Below are 8,042 nucleotides of genomic sequence, written 5' to 3' on the forward strand. Positions count from 1 at the left end.
TTCTACATCTCAGCAATTCCCAGCACCCATAGAGGCTGGTGCAACCCAAGGGCTTCTTGCCTCCAATGAACTTCTCTGCATCTTCAACTCTGCACAGACATGGCCACATGATGTTTTTGGTCATTGATCAATGAGCATCAGCAGAGCTGGACTTTAATTTTAGCTTTGCTACTGGGTGACCTTGGATGAGTGAGTTCATCTCTCTGTGTCTCATTTCCTTAAATAATTAGAATGTAGGCTGTCCCTTTAAATGTCTAATCTCTATAAGCTATTGCTCAATTTTCTTTGATTTAAAAAATTTGGATGCTCTTGGATTTATCTTGAAAAGTTTTGATTATCTGTTATATTGCCATTTTTCTCCCAGTTAAAAGAAAATTGGTGTCTTAAGACCAATATTCTTATTTGGTTTCAGCTCTATTCTAGTCCTAGACATTTAAATAGTCCATAGACATCTGAATTGTCTATGAATCATTACTATTCCTTAGGGTTCCTCTGTTACAATTAGTTCAACCAAGCCTGCTCCCTCAAAATACATGTTTTCTATTTTGTTACTTATTTTTCATGCTTAGAAATGTGCTTGAAGTGCTCCATGTAAGAGGCACAAATAATTCAACTACAAGACTCTAAGATAAATTTTTTTTTCAGAAGATTGTTTAAAATGTTCAAGTGATTACAAATCTTGCCTACATTTTTCCAAATTATCAGAAGATTAACTCTATTGTTCATGTTTCAAACATGAATAATCCTCTCAACAGGATTTCTTCACTCAAAATAGTTCTCTAGTGAAATCAGGGTCTAATTTTAGTTTGCATGTTCAGTTCAAAAACCAAAGAATTGCCCATTTGAGCTAGGAGAAGGACTCATCCTGCCTAAAGTACTACCTCTGACACGACACCAAGGAATTTGGGGTGGAGGGAGATATGGCATTGATGGAGGATGAAAGGTGGAAGAAGGCAGGGTAAGTGATCACAACCATAGTTACTATCGCCTGTCGTGTTCATGATGTTTCCAGATTATAGATTTCCTACACAGGATGCATTTGTCTATTCAAATCCCTATGACCATCATCCATTCCCCCCAGCCTTTATCATATAATCAAGTTTTAGCAGAATCATAGCTAGGTATGATTGGAAAGCACCTTAGAGACAGTTTTCCATGTGGATAAAAAAAGTGCAGATAATTTTCGTGAAGGCTAATTATAAATGGAAATAAGCCTTGGAAAAAAATGATTTGAAATCCTCATTGAAAACTCTTTTTTAAAAATAAATAATTTTCATTTTAATCAAAGTAATACAAGCATATAAATTAAAAAGTATGAAAAGGCTTTTAGTGCAAACAACTTCCCCTGACTCTCCCAACCCTCCAGTCATGCTTCTCAGAGGCAAACATTATAACTTAACTGCTGTGTCATTTGATATTTGCCTCCATAATTCTAAATGATATGCTTATGTAATTTCCTGATTTCCATTTATGGATGAGAACATGTAAAACATCCAGAACACAGTAAACGCTCAATAAACAGAAGCTATTTTTAGATGAGGGTTTAGCAGTTATATGCCATTCCCTACCTCCCCATTCTCACGATACCCCACATACAGGTAAATCTCTAGTGAGGGAATACATTATTATGATCCAAACTACTTATGAACACTGAGCTATGTGACTCTCCAATTTCCTTCTTGACCAAATTTTTGTTTCTTTCCAGAAACCACGTTTTTTCCAGAAATTAATAGTACTTTCATTTATTTTTCATTTTCTTTCTTTTCATACTTATTTGAAAGATGCCTAAAGAAAAATTGCATTTCCAAAGGACTGTTTTCTAAACAATGACCCTTTACATAAAATAAAATACAATAAAAAATCAAAGTTTAGCAAAAGTGTTCCATCTGGATCAGTTATGCTCTGGGCTTGCAGTATAAACTTGTTTGGTGAATCCCATGTCTTCCTCTTTCTTTTATATTTTCTCATTGGAGGAGAATATTTTCCAGTACCTTTCAGTGTTCATGGAATATACATTTTTGGCAACTTGCCTGTATGGAACTACCTTTCTTCTTTCATCATACTTGTTTGAAATCTTGGACTATGTATAGAACTCCAGATTGAGCATTATTACCTTTGGAATATTTAAGGTGATGTTTTCTAGTTTTTAAGGTGTTCACTACTCTTCTAATTAATGGTATTTGTTTTTAAACTATTTTGATTCTTCAGAAATCATGTAAGATCTTTATCCTCAGTGACTTTTCATAATAATGTGACAGCTTTTCATTTGTTTGGTTTTTAGTTAATTGTGCTTGATACTTGGTGAGTTATTAAAATTTAGGAACTCATGTTCCTCAGTTCCAGAAAGTGTTTTTGAGTTATTTCTTTCACAAATTTTCTCCCATTTGGTTTCTCTGTCCCCTTTATGGAACCACTAGTAGTTAGGTAATGGACATCCTGGATTGATTTTCTAATTTTTTTTCTTTTTTTTGTTTTTGTTTTTGTTTTTTGTCCTACTTTGTACTGCATTTTTCATTCTCTTTTCAGAGAAATTTCCTCAACTTTAAGTTCTAATTCTTCCATAAGTTTCTCTCAGTTTTGCAATCAGGTATTTCAAGAACTCTTATCTATTCTCCGATAGTGAGCTTTTTACTTAGCATCCTGTTTTTATTTCATGGCCTTATGAATGAACAAGAAGGGGTTCACTGAGGTTTTAATCAAATTTATACATCCACCATTCTTCATAACATGGTGATCACAGTCCTGGATCCAATCCTCAGCCATATAAATTCAAGGGTAATAAGGTTGTAAGAGATAAACTCTCAGAAACAAAATACATAAAAAATTAATTTCTAGAGATAGATCTGTCGGGATGACAAGAGAATTGAGATACGTTAGCTAAGTCAGTCTTTCCCAGTGTCAGGAACCTCAGAAATGTTATCTCTAAGTTTGATAAGAGTGGAATGCTTGAACAAATATTCTGTATGGCATGAACTGATGATAATTTTACTTACCCATGAAAATGTTAAAATATGTCCTAATTTTAATGTCTATACTTGTTCAAAGTATTGACCTACTTTTCTGCTCTATTCTCAGTCTTGAAAACAGCCAAATTAGTGGAACAGAACCTAACTGGGCTTTAGGATGACCTGGGAAAATAGTTTTAAAAATACCTGTGCGTGTGTGTGTGTGTGTGTGTGTGTGTGTGTGTGTGTGTGTGTGAGAGAGCGAGAGAGAGAAAGAGAGAGAGAGAGAGAGCAAAATCCCAAACTTGCTGGGTAAGATTCTTTAAGCATTGATCCCAGCATCTTTTTCAAGTACATCCCTGTAATTCTGTTCACATGTTCTTGAAAATCCCTGAAATAAATGCTCAGTCTCGTGTCCATCTAATGTTTAATGTTTGTGTCAGATACAAGACTTTACCTCAAAGCCAGTTTCCCAGAAGTCATTGTCTTTCCTTAGAGCAATAAATCTACTTGACTCTGAGCTACCAGTCAAACTGACTTTAGTGTCAGACAGAGATGGATTTTCACCCATTTCTGCCAAGATGTATGAGCTTGGTTAAGTTATTTAACCTTTGTGAACCAGAATTTACTCATCTGTAGGAAGGAAACAATAAGCCACAGTTTGGTAGAAACGATGCCTAATATATGGTAGAGTGTCAAAAAAGAATTCTAATTTTCTCCCTCTTTTGATGACATTTTGGCTGAGTACTTCCTGATGAGTTAGGACACTGTAAACTTGCTGCTGATGCATCTCTGACTGCTGGATATGACGACTTGCCCTCGGTAGATAGATCTCTTGTACATAGTGAGTCCCATCCAGCGAGTGTGGTTCTTCCTTAGATTCAGTGCCAGACAGTGGCACTTCCTGGTCTGAGTGCCTTATCCTTTTCCTGACTTTGTGATTTCCTGACCTTGTGCATCTTGAGAAGCATCCAGGGTAGAGGGGAAATAGCACTAGAATTTGGAGATTGTCATGGCTTTTTCATCTACTAACTTGCCTAACCCTGGAAATTTCAGAGAGGCATTCCTGGGCCTTCTAATAGAAAATAGCTTCCTTCTGGTTTAGTTTTTCTTAGTACATATTTTTCATGCCACTTGTAGTCTATATAATGTGATTGTTATGTATATTTTAGAAATATATTATGGGATAATTGGCTTAATGTCTGCCTGTTCTGAACTCTGCGCTGCATGTCCATTTTGCTCACCATCGTGGCCCCAGCACAACTTGTGTAGTGCTTGTCACCTGATAGAATCTTGAAACATGTGTTGAATGAATTAATGAATGAATAACACAGAGATAAAATCACCTTCGCTTTCTTCCTCAAACGGTAATTATACAGATCAAATCAGGTAACATATATGCAAATACTTTGTAAGCTATAGTAATACAAGTGTAATATTTCTTAATTTTGTTTCCCTATACCTATGTGCAATCTTGTTGGCAGAAAACATTTGGCCTACAGCAATGCTACTCAGAGTTTGGTCCAAAAGCCAGCAGCATCTGGGATTTTATTAAAAATACAGATTTACAGACATGACCTAAGACTTATTAAATCAGAACCTCTGAATGTGGAGCCCAGGAATCTGTGTATTAAGGAGCCTGGTCGGAGGTGATTCAGACACATGCTAAAGTTAAAGAATTACTACTCTACAGAACACTCTTAACAGAATTTTTAGAATTGCATAAAGTAAACGTATGATTTCTATTTAAGATTATCCTTTTACTTATCTAAGCAATTCCTTTGAATCTCAGTTTCCTTTGATCATTTAGGTCTCACAAAGGCCAAATCATCAGAAAGTCCTTCCCTGGACAATCACTGTTAACATTAGTCCCTTGTTTATTAACTCCATAGAACATAATTTATATTTGCTTCATTATTTACTTGCTTTTCATCCGTCTCACCAATAAGTATTCCACAAGAAGGGGTGGAGGTTGTCTTAACCAACATCTGTATCAATCCTCAGTTTCTAACACAGGATTTGATGCATAATAGAGTTCAGTGAATGTCTGTTAATTGGATAAATGCCCTTAACAATGTATTTACTGGTAAAGAGTGTCTGTGGCCTGAAGAAGTAGTGGATTCATACTGAGGGTCATGTCTTGGCTCATATTAAAATTCATACCTGCTTCCAGGTTCCTAAGAATCAATACAGATTTGATGGGTTCTTAAATTCTCTAAATTTCACTTTCTTTTTTTCTTTATAAAAGAAGTTTTCATCCAGTGGTAAGCACTGAATTGCACCCAGCCTCACTGCCAACATTATTCAATCATTTTTGCAATAATTAGAATATTTCTTAAGCAGTGTTTTCTATACAGTTAACACTTGACTATCAGTGGATAAATTATTTATTATTTTGGCATATCTCATTTTAAGTCCTTGATAAAATAATGTGGATTTACTTTTTATTTCCTCAGTCAGGACAAGCAGAATTAATCCTAGCAGGGTGTCTTTTTAAATAATCACCTCTCCTAGGAAAGAAATATGTGCATAATAAATGGAGCAAGTTCCTCCAGACTTGGATGAAAAGAGTCTGCTTTTTGAAACTTCCTTAGCTGGTAATTAGGAGGGATTCTGAGCATTAGGGACAACCAGGAAAGATATCAACTTTCTCATTCTGCTTATTTACTTCTTTGTCCAGTGAGAGTTGATTATGTTAAAAGATCTGGGCTCTAAATAGTTATGAAATCTACCCTCCATTTGGATTAGTTTTAAAAAAAAAAATATTTGCCACATGATTATAGAAACTACATTTCTGTTCCATTACTCGGGGTAGTCAAGGAAAGATACATTGTACAAAACTATGATTGAAATATTACCAAAAGCAAGGAGGTTTATCTTATATTTAAGAATAGCCCAATTAGGAAGGACAAAAATTGTCTTCTAAGAAACCTGATAATATTGTCTTTCATGGGAAGGAAATTGTCTTTACTGAGGACCTTACTAAATGTCCGGCACTTTCACATGGGTGACTTAAATAGTGTTGGCCCTTTCCTCCCTTAGAACCAGGATGGCTTCAATTAATTTCTTTCTTCCCAGCTGCTGGCACCACCTCCTCATGCTTAACCTTCTTTCCTTCCCTCTTTCTAAGCTACCATCACTAATCTTTGTGTGTCTGTTCTCCCCAAGATGGGCTGTGAGGTGCTCAACATCCTCTAACTCAGGCACTGAGATATTTCAGAGTAAAGATTTTAACTGCTATTCTCTTCAAGAAAAAGCAACAGAAACTAACATGGAGAAGTTAGAACATGGTTTAAAACTCTTGGTCCCTGGTCTGTAGTTCATGCTTCTGAATTGATAGCCAAACCACACTTGGAATATTGCTTTCTGTCTTTACTCCTAATGATTTGGCTCATCACACTTAGCCTTTTTTTTTTCTTACAGAGGATTTAAGACTCTTTTAAGAAGGATCCAATTCCAGCCTACTGAAAAAAGGCTGAAGGATTTACCCTAATAGGTAAATCATATTTCTGACAACCTTTAGACTGAACATCACTTATCTTAATAGGTCTCAGCTCCACATAGAAATGATCCCTTTGGGTCCATTTCTTCATCTTCTCTACGAAGTATATGTCATCATCCAAATTTTACAGGAAATGAAACAGCACGATTTTAAAAGTGTAACTGTATTGACCAAAGTCATATAGCCAGTTATCTAAAGGAGGATGGATTTGAACAGGGCTGCCATGCTGTAAAACTCCAGAGGAGATGAATCACATCATAGTCAATGGGAATGGTGCCCATGGAGTTGAGCAGCGTACAGCCTGTGCAACTGTGTGCTGGCCATGCCTTGACCCCAAGGCTTTACCATGCCAAGCTGCTTCATGCTTTCTTAAAGCAGTGCACTCCACAAACTGCACTGTGGGGATAACCATCAATGAAAAGAAAAAGAATGAACAACATTCATTCATTCATTTATAGTAGACTTTCTTTCTTCTTTTTTTTTAACCACTTTCTTTAATATACAAGAAACATATAAGACACAAAGAAAGCCCAAGAAAGCTCTCAGTTCCAGGTTTAGTTGTTTAGAGGGAGTCGAAGAAAATGAGCCTTTCCAGTCTCCCAGTGAAAGAAGCGGTGAGAGGACATGGAATATCATTAGACCCCTGGTGAACCCAGGGCTGGGGCCATGTGTGGCCTTATTCTCTACCAAGGCAAAGTGTGATTTTTCCTTGTCATTTCATGGCCCCAGCCTTGCTCCCATAGATGGAGAAGGGAGATCTCCCTAGTACCTTGCCATTTGGTTTCCATCTATCGCACTTGGAACGTTAAGATTGGGGTATCGTGGGGTCTCTCAAGGGCTTGTCTGAGCCCTGGCTGGCCTTAGGGGCTCCTGAGGACTGTCCTGTTTCCTCCTCAGAAAACACCTGCTTGGAGGGGAGCTCAGTCTGACTCCAAGGTGGCATCTAGTACTCAAGGGAAAACTGGGTGCCCAGACGTAAGTCCAGTTCAGAAGATGAAGGATGCCTCTAGGTGCAGAACATGCTCTGGGGGAAGGTTCGATTTGGGGGCTTTGGTCTCAAGTACTTCACTCAGCTGTTTCACCTGTGGGCTTGGCTCTCGGCTGCTGGTCTTCATAGGTGTCCATGCAATGCAAAGGGCAGGAGAGCCGGGATCTGAGCCCTGGGCCTGATTAGGACACTCCAGCTGCTCGCTGCTGGTAGGTTTGGCTGTGAAGAGCTCACCACCTGGATGGGAGTGTGCAGGATGCTGGCACTGGGTGAACACGGGTCTGCCACTCGCACCAGATGCTTGTTGTGAGGCAGAGGCCGTGCTGGAGTGACTGCAACGCTCTTGGCTGAGCCCATCTCAACCAGGAGGAGTAGGGTGAAGCAGGACCCAGTTGCGGGCACGGAGGGCAACCAGGCCCCAACTCCACCTTTGCGGGCACCACAGCTCTAGACTTTATATCTTAGAGCAGGTTTAGGTTCACAGCAAATTTGACTGGAAAGTACAGAGCATTGCCACTTGCCCTCTCCCTCCACATATGCACAGCCTCTCCCACCATCAACACCCTGTGTCAGAGTGGCACATCTGTTACAGTGAGTGAACCCACAT

At 38.2% G+C, this 8,042-nt stretch overlaps 1 pseudogene; it reads right to left on the bottom strand.

The window, feature by feature from the left end:
- Positions 1-7,252: 7,252 nt before the first annotated feature.
- On the bottom strand, positions 7,253-7,792 carry LOC109452809 (cell division cycle-associated protein 3; annotated as a pseudogene).
- Between the last annotated feature and the right edge of the window lie 250 nt (positions 7,793-8,042).

The sequence above is a fragment of the Rhinolophus sinicus genome, linkage group LG04, assembly GCF_036562045.2.
Source record: "Rhinolophus sinicus isolate RSC01 linkage group LG04, ASM3656204v1, whole genome shotgun sequence".
Classification (NCBI taxonomy): Eukaryota; Metazoa; Chordata; class Mammalia; order Chiroptera; family Rhinolophidae; genus Rhinolophus; species Rhinolophus sinicus.